General features: G+C 39.5%; 1 protein-coding gene across 1 annotated transcript in view; it reads left to right on the plus strand.

The window, feature by feature from the left end:
- The window catches only part of AKNAD1 (AKNA domain containing 1), a 704,598-nt gene that overhangs the window by 420,928 nt on the left and 268,481 nt on the right, over nt 1–15,189 (plus strand). The gene's annotated exons all lie outside the window — the stretch shown is intronic.

Raw genomic sequence — 15,189 nt, forward strand, 5'->3', positions numbered from 1 at the left:
ATAAATAACCATGTTTTCTGTAACAAATGTATTTGCAAGGGGGAAGCCCCCTTTATTCTCTGTTGCAGGGTATCTAATCCACACTGATTGTCTCTAGATATACTAACTTCAAAATCAGACAAGTTTGGACTGTAGGGAAAATGTGGAAAACACACAGTTTGCCCTATTTTCTGATTCATATGTCTCAACAAAGCAGCAGCACCTGCAGTAAACCAAGTTTTACAATAGAAACCCTGCTGATGATGTGAACTTGTGATCTGCCAGCTGTAATATTTTGTTACATGATTACAAGTCACACGGTCAACAGCAATGATCCCAAAAAAAAAAACCTGACAAAAAAGAAATAGCACGAGTTAACATTTTTAATGAAAAAATGCTTCCTATCTCAACTTTCCAAGATCTGTCTTCATGTTTTATTCTTATAGTGAGGTTAATCAAAAGGGTTACTGTTGTGGGAGACTCATAATGCCAATGTACTAAAGCCAGAGGAAGACTACAGTCCACAGGTCTTTTCTTTTTCAGCATTTAAGCATTACTAGCCATGTATGGCTGCATTCTCATCTTGTACTCTTTAGGGAAAATATAGCTACATAGAGATCAGATGCATGTGCTACTTAGCTGAACCCCTAATTTTCTACTATTACTACTACTACTACTACCACCACCACCACTACTCATAATAATAACCATCACTACTGCTATTAGTACTGCTACTGTTACTACTCCTAACTACCACTACCAGTATTACTAAATATACAGAAACTTCAGAGACACGTTCTGTAACTTAGAGGCCAAGGTCTGACATTAAAAAAAAAAGTACTCTTTCTTTTCCTGCCGGATAAGATATACTCAGTTGCTTCACAGGAGAACAGCTGTCCACTGTCTTCTGTTCTTCCTTTTACCTGACTGTTCCTCAGAAATTTCTAGAAGAAGCAGCAGTAGAACAAGTTGATTCACTGCTTCTCACTGTAGTAAAACTGGTGACATAAATCATTGCAAATAGCAAGGAGGCTTTCTTCCACATTGGACATCTCTCTTCAATTACCAGTCTAGGATTTAAAATGTCTTTGTCTTTCAGAGACGTTCCATTACCTGTTTACATTCCTGTCATCCCTTGGTTGATTTTCTGACTAGTGTTAAACAGCTTTCTATGAGCTTGATGGTGGTTCAGTACAGCATATATTTTAATATAGAGAGTAGATTATTGATGTTGGACCATCTGGAAACTGGTTGCCTGTTCCCCAAATGCCCAGGTGAATTTAATGCTTCACTACAAATTATTTGCATAGGAATCTTTCAGAGATGTATGATAGGAAATCCTACAGATACCAAGATCATCAAAACTTTCCATGTTGGTGACCTCTACAATGAAAAAGACAAAGGGTCTCCTTTTTCACCTCCAACTTCCTCTAGTTCAAATGAGAGTAAAGAATCATTTGCTCACTTGGAACTGATTGGCACTGCTGTTACACTCTGGGTAGGAAATTGAGGCTCATTATCTTCAGCTTCTCCTTAAAATTATATATTTATACTCTCAGCCTAATGGGCCACCATTTTAAATGTCTGCCTAAGCAATTGTCTCCATTATAAGTACAATGATTCTAGTAGATGAAACTTCAGGAGCCTATAGTCCATAATAGCATTCCTATCATATCTTCTACTGAAGAAGTCTTTGCTGAATTATCCATACAGGCAAATTCTCAGAAACTTCTTGTGACAAAAGATTTTAAAGAATGAGGCAGCAGTGTATGTTTCTACAGATAAATCCATTGAAGGATCCAGATATCACTGCTCTTTCGACCTGTAAGGAGTCTAAAAAATGCAGTCACTTTTAGTGCTTTCCTAATGGAAAAAGAGCATAGACAGAGTTTATTGATCTGCAAGGATCCAGGTGCAAAGTCTGAGGAAGAACTTGTCAGCAGCAAACCTAATCATAGCACATCATCGAAGAAGGATGTTAGTAGAATGTAGACGCTAGCAACATATGCACACATCAAAGTGCAAGATGCAAAGTCCAGAATGGGACCACAGGAGCTTCACAGCATCCTAAGCAGCAGTGCCAGGTCTTAGATGACCATACAGATTAGTAATGTTGTCTAACAACAACATAAAGATTTATTATGCAAAGAAGGGAGAAGGTGATAAGAGGCAGGATATACTTGGCAGTGAATGCAGATGTATGACCAAAGTGTATCAGGCACTTATTTTGTGTGTGTGTGTGTGTGTGTGTGTGTGTGTGTGTGTGTGTGTGTGTGTGTGTGTGTGTGTGTGTGTGTGTGTGTGTGTGTGTGTCTATGAGAAAAACTGTGTGTGTGTTTGCATGTGCTCATGAATACCACTACAGATTACAAGTGATGAACTGTAGCATCTGTCAGTGTTCATCATACTGATCACTGCTGCAGTAGACTTATGTGGGTTACATCCTACCAAGGATATAACCGACAGCCAGACAGCTTCCAAAGCGTCAGGGCACCTACCACATGCCCAAATTGTCTTACAGCTCAAGTTGAGCTGACTAAAAGACAAATTTGGATGCTGAGCCATTCAGAGCTTTACTGCAGCCAAAGAGTACAGTCCTCTGAGGCTTTCAAGAATCAACGGTTGCCTTGTGCTGTTCCATTGCTGGGCAGATAAATTCTCTTCAGGGAAAAACCTTCCATTTTTCTAATTATTTTTACTGTTTTAACTGGACTGTCATGAGACTGTAGCATAATTTTGAATGTGAGCAGTCTTTTTCTTGTTAGTTTAAAAGTTGTGTAAAGTGACTGAAACCAATTTTTCTATGGAGAAATTGTGTTTATTTTTGTGGGGTGGGGCCAGCAAAGTGTTTTAAAATGTCAAAAAATTGACTTTTAATAACTGTTTTGACCAGCATTTGCTCTTTGTATTCCTTGGGAAAGAGGCACCATTTTTGGCTTGACCATGTAACAAACTACTAGTCCCACAGCTGGCCCTTCTTTCAGCCAGAAAAAGGTAATCAAACAGCCTTTACCACCATAGCAGGCTTGCAATTTGCCTCGGCCACAGGTGGATAGCTCTTCTGTTGCCATTTGTTGTACGCCCTCTTTTCCTGAAGAGATTCAAGATCTGCACAGGAAGATGAAGGGACAGATACAGTTTTTTTTCTGGCAGATTTCTGAGTCAAAGTCAGAGGAGAGCTCAATTCTTGATTTTCCCTATGGGGGTTTCTCTTTCTCTGAGACTGTTGGCAGAATGTTCCAGTGTTTTCAGTGAGAGAATGCTGTAGATTCTCCATCCCTCAGAAAATACTTTGAGTTGTTACAGAAGGATTTTCTAGAACCTACACTCATTCCTCTTGTTCTGTCTGCTTTACAGGATGTGTGCCTGCAATTTTCCTGATACTCAGCCTGCTGCCCCTAAAAAGGCAGATAGGATATGTAAAGTTCCCCAGTCTTTTATATTTTTATACATAATTCCCAAACCTGACCAAGCAACAGTAACTTTAGTTGATTCCACTTCTGCTAAGCACTTAATTCCGGTCATACTCTTTCTTGTAAGCATGGGAAAATTATTAATAATAACGGGAAAAAGTGTATACATTTGCCACTTTGATTCTCAAAATTTTAAATTGTCAGGCTCATTTGTTAAAGTTTGTTCTTATTAATTGTGAAAATATGAGGAATGTTTATCTGTAGTTTTACCTTGTGAGACAATCTACTTTAAATAATTTTGTTTACACTGTGTGTGTATGTCTCTGTTGATACTTCTTCCAGGGGATATGGCCACTGCTACTGTTTTGAGGCGGTTTCCATGGTTGCATTCTCAAAACCTCCCAGATGATGTTAAAAATGAAATTTTTAATTCATCTTTGGATAGAGAGTTAGTGTTTGGCCCCTCTGCTGTAGAGGTGATGAAAAAGTAAATTGAAAGGTGTAACTGATCCATAGAATCTCTAAGACTTTTCAGCCTTCCTTTTCCAAATTTGACAAGGGAATTTCTGACCTCCTCATTCAGTTTTGGATAACAACAAAATAAACAGTCTCAACAAAATATAGGTAAACAGACGTTAAAGAAGAAATGTCAAGGGGGAGGGGTTAAAAAAGAATTATGGAACCTCCCAAAAACCAAGGACAGTCCAACAAATCAGAATGACTATTAAAGGGACCTTGCTGCCTGTCCACCCTGGCAGCCCCATTCCCTTCCAGAAGGTATGAATCTCCAGTTATCCCTTTGGCAACAGATAGTTTCAGACAAATGGTTTCTGAAGATACTTGATCAATGCTACGGATGGCAGTAGGCGGATCCTTTCCAGGGGTAATCCTCATCCACCAGACTTGACTCTTTCATTTCCACCTCTCCTTCATCACATGCTGTCCAAGGGTGTGATAGAACGAGTTCCTCCTTCTCAGGTGGGGAAAGGCTTTTCTTCAAGGATGTTTTTAATGCAGAAGAAAAAAAATGGTTGGAGGCCAGTCCTGGTTCTTTCTTTCCTAAACCTGTTTGTGATAATTCCCAAATTCAGAATAATGTCACTTCACAACCTGTTACCTCTTTCTCCTCATTCAAGTTTCCTGGTAACACTAAATGTAAAAGATGCTTATCATCACATCCCTATTCATCCAGACGTCAGGAATTTCTTAAGGTTTTCTGTGTCTGGATCACATTGTCAGTTATCTGCCTTACCCATTCGAATAGTCACTGCATCAAGAGTGTTCATAATGTGTCTTGTGCCAGTTATAGCTCATTGCTGGCTACAGAGTATCAATATTTTCCATATTTAGACTTGGTTATCTTTGTGGAGTCTTTTTCATAGGTACATAGGTTTATAGATAAGTAGGTGTCCTTGCAGACCATTTTATGCCTAACCAATTTCCCTTTTTGTGCTCAAAATTACCTATCCCATTTGGTTATAGATTGCCCTTACCCATCCCATGGTCGATAATTATATGTTACCCCCTAATAAGAATAACTGGGATCATACCATAGATAATTTGAGGGGACCCATGCATGGGATAAAGCATTTACGAGCTGTACAGGTGGCAGTCCTGTGGTGCATTTTCTGTTTCCCATTCAAGTTCTAAGTTGTGCTTGAAAATGGACAGGGTTGAACTTTGTTTTATGTGGATGGGGAGTCAGTTCCACAGCAGCAGTATCCTCTGTGAAATATACCTTTCCCTCCAAACTGTTCTGTTGATGTTGCAGAAGAGGTTTAAATCCCTAGACCGAGTATTTCTGATGACATTTGACTTGCTGATATGCAGTAAACCTATCAGTAATGGATTGGAGGATGCCTTATATGCCTGACACTGGTCAGTTCTTAGCAGTCTGTAGGCTACCGAATATAGCGACAGGGCTCTGAGTCTGTCCATGTAGGACATGTTGTTTAGGCCTTGTATCCATTTAGTAAGGTGTCTCTATGGGCATTCCAGATGTTGCATGTGTCTGGACAGATACATGCTAAAGGGGAGAATTATATTTAATGATTGGCTTAATGAGTGCTGAGTAAAGGGACAATGACATCCATAGATCTATACACAACCCCTTTGTTTAGAAGCTGTGCAATATAAAAGGACATTCTTACAACAATAGGCACATGTTGGTCAAAAGTTAGGTTACTGTCCACATAAGTTCCCAAATACTGAACAGCTGGGTCAACTGTTAGGGGTATATTGTCAGTGTGAGTTCCCTGGCGTAGATGACTTCCCAAAGGATACAATAATCCATTTTTGGCACTTAGTTTCATACCATGATTTTGACATCAGTTATTTATTTGAGACAAATATTCCTTCAGGATGGGGCAAAGTAGCAAAAAAGTGCCAGAAGACTTTAATTTGGGGGAAAGATCTCTTACACAAGTTGAGATTGCAAGAGACCATTTATAAGTCTTTTTTGACTCCCTCACACAGGATAGTTTTCCTGGATATCAGATAGACACCTCAGCTCTAAGAACTTTTCTTCCCAAGGGAAAAGAAATTGATCAATATCCATATCTGTTTATAAGGTTTTCCAATCATACTTAAGTCACTACTAGGGAATACCTCAGGATTTTGTGTCTCATGGCATCTGTGATTCTCATAATACCCCTGGCAAGACTCCACATGAGAAAGATACAGTGGTATATGAAGTCTCTTTGGTCCCAGCACCAACATAATTTGTCTTTTCAAATCCCAGGGTTTGGGTTTGACAAAAGAGAAATCACTTGGAGGAGATGGCAAATATCCTTAAATCTGGGTTTCCTTTTGTCCCTCCCTGTTTGAAAGCAGTCAGTCACCACAAACACCTCAGACATTGATCAGTTTCAGGAGTGTGTATGGGACACCAAGAACAGATACAAGCGCATAAATATGAGATGCTTGTCCTGATTAAGGTACTCAACTCTCAGAATCATTTTGGTTCCCAAGACTTCTTAAACTTGTTACAGACAATTCCACAGTCAAGCGGTACATCCCTGGTTTCCCCTAGCTTGCTGATGTACCGAAGTAGGAGCCTCCAAATACCAAACTGAATTACACAGATAAACAAATGCTTTAATAAATCACCAGTATAAAAATTGTAGGTCATATAGGGATAAACAAAATGTTATGCACTTTTGTCTTAAACAAATATAACTTTGGACTTCATCAGAACAAAATTCAAAATGGTGGGATGGTTTAAATAGGAGCAGATCACAAAATGGAGGCTAAATTTTAAGTTGTAAAGACTCTTATTCAAGCTTACATAGAAGGTGTAGCTGCTGTCACAGAAGAACAACATGTAAAGTTATTCCCTTGAGCTCTAAGTAAAAAGTTTTTCTAATACATTTAAATAGAAAAGACATAATATAACATTCAAGTTGAAATGTTTATTAATTAATAAATATAATTTCAAATAAAATAAAAAGTAAATATAACACTTAAATATATAAAAATATGTTACCCATGTTTTACCACTTTCTCTAATAAAGAATGTTGTACGTAAAAATATTGGTCAATTCTGTGCCCAGATAAAATAGAATAAAGTACTGCTCCACAAAATTGTACTCAGAGTTTGGCTGCTCTTTATTTAAAAACTGCATGCATTGAAATACACTTATTGATACCAGGTACACAACTTACATCCAGTCTAACTTGCCAGTAAAACTCGCAGAACTCTAAAAGAGTTTCCCAGACACCGCCTCTTGGGTTTGGAATGATTGTATCAACAGTTCCAAAAACAAATTTGTTGAACTGTGGACACACAAGAGAATGTTTAAAAAGATAATTTTTCAAGTTTTTAGTACGTATGTCGTACGGGTGTTTTTAAATCCTTCTTTTAAGTAAACGTTCGGTCTTTCCAACATAGAAGGCAGGGCAAGGCGTGCATTTGGCAAGATAAACTACTCTACTGGTGTTGCAGTTGCCACACCTTAACTGGACTTTGTCCTTCAGAGTGTTGTCCAAAATTATATGTTCTCCTTCCAAAGTATAACAGCAATAGGGGCAGCTTCCACATTTGGTGGTGCCCTTGTTGTCAACATAAAATGCATTGTGCAAAGGTGTTGGTCTTTCTAATAAATTGTAATGTTGTGCCCAGTCTTGAAGACCAAGAGGGGTTGCTTCCCTAAATTTCTGAAAACGTCAGTGTTACTTTTAGAGATGTTCCAGTTGTTATGCATAATCCTTGAAATGGTTTGGGAATGTCCTTGAAATTTTAAGACAAATGCCCTCTCCCAGGTATGGGACCTGGTTTCCCCAAGGGTACCTTGTGTGTTTGTGTCATCCAAGGGATTACCCAATATGGGTTTAAACTTGGAGGTCCTAAACTGAGTGACCTCCCTGGTCACCTTGTCCATAAGCATACTGGGGTACCTACGGTCCAAGAACATCATTCTTAAATGTTTGATCTCATGGATAAAAACTTTTTCATCTGAGAGTTTTGTGCCTCTACTCTGTTGCTTCTTTGCACTTTCTTAGTCCTCTAGCAAAGTTTATTTATTGGCCGTTTCAGCACACTTGTCCATGGATCTCCCTCTTTCAATGCATTCTTATGTAAAAATATTTTTGAAAGGAGTTTTCCATAAGAGACCTCCAAGAAAACTGGTGGCTCCTCCTTGGGATCTTAATTTTGGGTTAGAGATGCTAATACTTGCTCCATTTAAACTAGATCATTAACATGGAAAACTATTTTACTGATTGTTCTGATCTTTGCAATAAGAGTATCTGAGTTGCAAGCTTTTAGGGTAAGCCATCCCCATCTTGTTTTCCACAGAGACAGAGTTTCTTTGACAACTAATGTTTCTGCTATGACTAAAGTGGTATCCGAGGTTACTTTAAGCCAAAGTATCCATCTCCATTTTTTTCCTGAACCTAAAAATGAGGGAGATAGGATTTTCCATACCTTGGATGTCTACATACAACTCAGGTAATATCTTGACAGAACAAAATTTTTCAGATTGTTGGATCAGTTGTTCATTTCTTGTGAAGATAAGAAGAAGGGACAACTTGTGGTTGTCTGAGGCTATTGCTTTTGATTATTCTTGCCACAACAAAACTTTTCTAGGCAGTCTCAAAGCTCACTATACCAGGCCTAGACCTCATCTATGACTTTTTTTGGAAAGGGTTGGCTTCTAGAAGAATTGTAGAAGCTGCTGCTTGGTTCTCTGTACATGATTTTACAAAGCACTATACGCTTGATTCCTTTTCTAGGTCATGATCAGACTTTGCTTGGAGCATTCTACAGGGGCTTCTGATCCCTTCTCCGTCCACCTCCCAAATGTTGTAAGATAGGGTAATAGGCCCTTATAGCTAAGACTACTACAACAGTGATGGATATGATGAATTTAGTACAATTGTTTGACAACTTACCAAAACAGTAGATGTTTGACTGATCACTGCTCCCTCCCTCACCTCCTTTGTTTTTTGTTTATGCCCGGGTGTGCATATATGTATATATTTTTACTTCTAGCGATGTCCTTTCACGGCTCAATCATCCTCTCTCAGTTGGCATGAAAGGTCTGAAGTGCTTAGCACTCAAACCTTTGTTTTAGGCAGCTCAGCTTGAATTTCCTAACAGCTTGTGTGTGTGGAAGGTGTGCTGATACTTTGGAAGTTGACTGGCTGTTAAGGCTACTGCAGCAGTGTTTATTTAACACCTTCTGTTACTGTACGTTTACTTATGCAACTGAACTTTTCTGCTTCTCAAATAATCAAACACTTTTTAAAGTGTTCATTTGACTCTGCTGATGCTGTTTTCTGAGCTCCTACTACTGGTACAATTATGAGAATATTTGTTTGGTTACAGCCTCAAAACATACCAGAAGATGTTGAAGTTGAGATTTAACATTTTCCCCTTGTCAAAGGTGTTTTGTTTGTCCCTTCTGCTCCTGAGGAACTTAAAAGATTTGATAATAGAGGAAAGTTGATCCACATCTTCAGTCCTCCTGTTCTAAGATCAGTAAAACCTTTCTTTCTAATTCATGACCTTTTACAAGAAGCAAAATAGTACAAACAAACAGAACTTTAAGTTGCTTTAAAAATGAGACACAAAAAAGATAGGGGAGTGTCTCAGAGCCAAGAATAGGCAAAAAAGTCACAACCACTACCACCATTGCAATCCCTAAAATATATCCCTCAGTCTAGGTCTTTATCTTCTGCAGTGGCATCTTGTTATCTGAAAGAACTGGATTCTGAGAATAATCCAACAGAGATACAGATGGCAATGGGAGTGCCTTCCTCATTTGCATGGGATTCTTTCTCATCCTGAAAACCAGAGTTCCCTGTTTCATCCAGGTCTGGAGCACATGTTGTCTCATGGGGTCATAGAACCAATGCCCCATATCAGACAGGCAAAAGTTTTTATTTAAGCATCCTTCTGGTGCCAAAGAAAGAAGGAACTTGGAGTCCAGTCATAGACCTCTCCACTCTCAATCTTTAAATCAAAGTCCAAAAGTACAAGATATTATCTCTCCAAATGTTGTTGCCACTCTTATCCCTTCACTGTTCTATGGTACCATCAGATTTAAAATATGGTACTAATAGCAGTGTGAAGAGAAAGGCGTATCCCAGATGACTGGAGAATAAGCATTCTCGTGCCAGTGTACAAGAACAAAGGGGGGACATCCACAACTGTGGGCACTACAGAGGCATCAATCTCCTATCACATTGCATGAAAGTTCTGGAGAGGGTGACTGATAAATGGATATTCAGAGTAGTAGAATGTAAGATGGGAGATGAGCAGTTTGGATTCAGATCAGGATGCAGCACAACTGACCTGATGTTTGTATTGAGACAGATACTTGAGAAGAAGCTAGAGATGAGGAGAGAGTCCAACTGGGCATTCCTATACTTGGAGAAAGCATATGACAAAGTTCCAAGAAAGCTGATCTGGGCAGTACTGTGGTGGTTTGAAGTTCCAGAGACATTGGTAGAATTAGTGCAGGCTATGTACAAGGACCCAATGACTCAAGTATGGATGATGTTCGGCCTCACAGAGGGGTTCCCAGTGGGTGTGTGTGTACATCAGGGCTCAGCTCTGAGCCCACTGCTGTTCATACTGGTGATGGACTATATTAGCAAACAGGTTGGAGGGGATGGATCAACAAAGATGCTGTATGCAGATGATGTGGCAGTACAGGCAGATTCTGAGCTAGAACTTCAGCAAAGGATAGGAGAATGGAATGCAAATCTGAAGGCATATGGGATAAAACTAAGCACAGATAAGATGGTGGTAATAGCAGCAAACTGGGGAAATCAGAAGAAGCTGAGAATGGAGATAGAAGGGAAGAGAGCAGAACAGGTAAACAGCATCAAGTATCTGGGAGGAGTAGTTGAGGAGAAGGGTAGTCTAAATGAAGAGGTCAAAGCTAGAATCAGAGGGGCTGCAGACAACTGGCATAGAGTATCAGGTGTAGACTATGACAGAAGAATGCCAAAGAAGCTGAAAAGTAAGGTGTACAAGACAGTGGTACAACCAGTACTACTGTATGGCACAGAAACCTGGGCAGTAAAGGCAGAACAGTTGAAGAATCTAGAGGTGATGGAAATGAAGTGCCTGAGAAAGGTGATAGGATGCACACTGTGGGACAGATGAAGAAATGAGGACATAAGAGCAGAAGCCAAAGTAGCTCCAATTGCAGAAAAGATCAAAGAGAACAGATTATGGTGGTTTGGGCACATGTGTAGAAAAGCAGAAGGCAATCTGATGAGGAAAATTTGGGACAGACAGGAAGAAGGTAAGAGGAAGTGAGGATGTCCAGCAAAGAGGTGGCTGGATTGTGTGAAAGAAGATCTGTGACAGTCAGGCATGAGTGCTGAAGAAGGCAGGAGTGTGGCACTGAATCAAGAGAGTTGGCGACAGTTAACATGATACCCCAACCACATGTAGAAAAATGGGAAAAAGGGGGCTGATGATGATGATGATGATGATCGCATGCCAATTTGGGCAGACTTCAGACATTTTTAAGGTTTTCTGTATATGGCTTACATTATCAGTTCTGTGTCTTACCCTTTGGTCTATCCAATGTACCAATGGTATTAACAAATAATCTGCCTCAAGTAATTGCTTACTGCAAACTTCAAGCCATTCTTCTTTCCATATATAGATTATATCTGTACACTCTTTTTTGAATTGTCAAAATTCTTTGACATATGTCAAGAAACTCCTTCTCATTCTGGGTTTTAGGTCTCATTCCATCCCACTGAATAGCTTTTTTTGGAATGCCTTTAGGATACTTCCCTGGTGTCACTCGTCCCTCTCTAGCATAGATGACAAGCAGGCGGGATATTTCGTTTAGATGCTTTAATACATAGAAACACATCAGGATGGATAGCAGCATCATAAAATATAAATGAACTGATTAACAGACAGACCTTACATACATACATGCTTATATCTCAACAGCTTACTACAAAATGGCAGTCAGACTTGCACATGCTCAGTATGTATACACTTGTGCAAGCCCTTGGATAGCTCCTTAAAAATACATACACACACATTGATCTATATCCTCCTTTTATAAAGATTGCCCTTGGTAAAAACAACGTCATAGTTGGACATGCATTATTATAGACATTAGAAACAAACACAATGTTTATGTTCAAGTTGCCATGTATCTATTACATGGTCTGGAGATATGACCGGATCTTGTAACATAACAATCTGAACTGAATTTTGCAACAGGGACAGTCTTCGGTGTACATCTCTTATCAAGAGCTTCTGGATTCATCACAGGAGTGGGAATATTCTCTGGAACTTCCTCTGGAACTGGAACACCGGACAACTCACTCTGAGATAAAGAGTCTTTCTCACAGGCTATGCGTTGTGGTATACGGTCAGACTCCGGTCTCAAATGTTTCTGATTCTGCCTAAAGTTTGCTCCTTCGGATTCCACAATGTATGATCTTTGCTCTGGGTGAATACTTTTCATGACACCGATCTGATCATAACCTTTGGACATTTGCATCCCTACCACTTCTGCTTCTCGTAAAGGATTGAGCGGTTTGCTGTTCTTTTTGTAGTAGGACATCTGGGCTAAACACTTCTTCAGTGGATTGGTTTTCACTGACCTGTTGTTCTTGACACATGGAACCAACAACTGACTGGCAATGTGGTTCTGGTTTGGCTTGACAGAAGTCTCTGAGCAGGTGAACCAAGATGTTTATCATGAGGAACATTTCTGAGATTCGTGTGATTTAGGAAAACATCACTAGTGTCTCATTTTGACTTCTCTAGTAACTGTTTTGCACTTTGAACTGCACTTTCTGCCAAACCATTTGACTGCGGATACTCTGGGTTACTCATGACATGAGTAAAGTCCCACTCTTTGGCAAATCTTTTGAACTGTTGGCTTATAAACTGCATGCCATTGTCCGAAATAACTTTGTGCAGACTCGTCTATGGTAGTCCAGAAATCTAGTTTAGCTGAAGTGCTTCTTTCTGTTGATGTGGTTTTGTACTATTACACACAGAACAAGATAATAGTGCTCTCTCAATATCCTGCGACATAGAAGGCCAAAATACTAGACCTCTTCCTCTTGTTTTGGTAGAGTTGCTTCCTACATGACCACCATGCAAGACAGTAATGCACTCTTGTTGCAAGGACTTTGGAACAATTACTTTCGGAACTTTCATAATGATACCTTTGTCAGACAAAATCTCAGCTCTGTATGGGAAATAAGGTTGCACTTCTTGAGGTAAACTAGATTGCTTTGATGGCCATCCTTGATTCATAAAGTGGTTGAGCCTTTGTAAAACTGGATCTGTGGCTGTGTGATTTCTCAGCTCATCAAGACGTGTGGAAGAAACATTTCTCACTTTCATGACTTCAAAGTCAAGGTTCTCATTCCCATGCTGTTCTGTGGTATTTCTGGGTGATCTGGACACTGTCTCAACAAGATAACAACAAAAAACAAAATTCCACCAGGCAGCTCTTAAGAGACTGTAACAGTAACACCAGACAAATAATCATAGATATTAGTATAAAAACCTTTTATTTACTTTCTTCAAGACAGACTTCATCAGAGTAATTAAAAATTCAAGCAGCCATCTTTATATACATGAACCATCTAACAAGTAACCAATTAAAACAACCATTAACCAACTACCTCAGATGTGAAAGCAAATATGGGAGGGTTGTGGCTGACAAAGTTCGCAGATGACTGCAAACTAGGCGCCATAGTCGATACACCAGCTGACACATACATCCTACAGAAAGGCCTCACTGAAACAGACAGCTGGTGCCGGAGTCATGGCCTTAAACTAAATGCCAAAAAATGTGTAGTCATCCCCTTTGGGAAAAACAAAGTACCCACAAATTATCACATAGACAGTAACCCACTGAGTACGGAAAAAGTAATCAGAGACCTGGGGGCCCAAGTCGATAGTGACCTCTCATTTGACACCCACGCTGCCAAAGTTGTTAGAAAGACTTTCTACCTTGCCCACCTTATCATGAAGGGATTCACATCCAGATCAAAGGAGGTCATTGTATCCCTGTACTCCTCCCTTATCAGGCCCATGGTTGAGTACAATGCCCCATTTGGTATGTACCTCACCCAGCACTTGCAACAGTTGGAGAGACCCCAAAAGTACCTCACCAAGAGGATCAAGGGTTTCCAACACATGTCATATGCTGCCAGACTAAGGAAACTCCAGCTCTATTCAGTAGCATACCACCTACTCAGAGGTGATCCGTGCCTGACGTACAAGGCCATGTCCAATCAGGAATTGATGGGCATGCTCCGCCTCAAAAAATCCAAATCCATCAGAACCACGAAAGCTAAAGATTTAAACCTCAGCACAAATACGAATAGGACATGCTGGAGGGACAGATTCATAACTCAGAGGCTTCCCATACTCTGGAACAGAATCCCAGTTCATGTTAGGCAGAGCCCATCACTGACTCTCTTCAAGAGAAATCTTGACAAGTGGATGGGAGATCGTAGGTTTACCCAGGGGGTCATCTCTGTGTCACTACTAGACAGAGGCACAGTAAACTAATTATATTATGTAAGGGGGTCTTCACTGTGTCACTACTAGACAGAGGCACAGTATTCTAAATCTATTCTGTACACTTTTGTACCCTTACATGGGGTGGCGAAAGCCACATCACTATGGCTAGGCTTATAAATGCCCCAGGGCAAATAGCCTAGTACTAAACTATGAAACTATGAAACATAAAAAAATAATGAAGAATCAATAAAATATTTCTATTTTTCTATCTTTAATCTTTGATCTTTTAAAAACATTTTATATTAATAGCATCATTCAAACCTGGTAATACATCTGCCCCCAATTTTAACTGTCAGAGGGTTTCTCTCTGTTCAACTCTGACTCTATAATCTCCCCTATGAAGTCCTTAGGTATTTGTTCTAAAATAGCAAATATGTATTTTTTATTTTCATGGCATATAGTCTTGTGTTTGTACAAGGCATTCTTCATATCTTTTCTTTTTATAGCATAGAGATGTTCTTTAATCCTCTTCTGCAAATTTCTAACAGACATGCCTATATAAAAACATTCACAGTGCATGCAGCTATATAAACAATTCCTTCTGTTTAACAACTAACGACACCTGAAATGGGAATGGATCTATCTAAGTTCCTTAGGGGGACAAATGGTCCTTCTAAAATGACTCTACATACAGAGCAAAATCAACATGTGTACATTCCCTTATTTTTTACTTGTAACTGGTAGACTAGGTAAGAATTTTGTGGAATCTTTCTACAAAAGTATTTTGATATTGTAACTGTTCTTAAAAACAAACTTTGGAGT

The sequence above is a fragment of the Protopterus annectens genome, chromosome 10.part0 (genome assembly GCF_019279795.1).
Source record: "Protopterus annectens isolate FY-2018-M chromosome 10.part0, PAN1.0, whole genome shotgun sequence".
Lineage (NCBI taxonomy): Eukaryota > Metazoa > Chordata > Ceratodontiformes > Protopteridae > Protopterus > Protopterus annectens.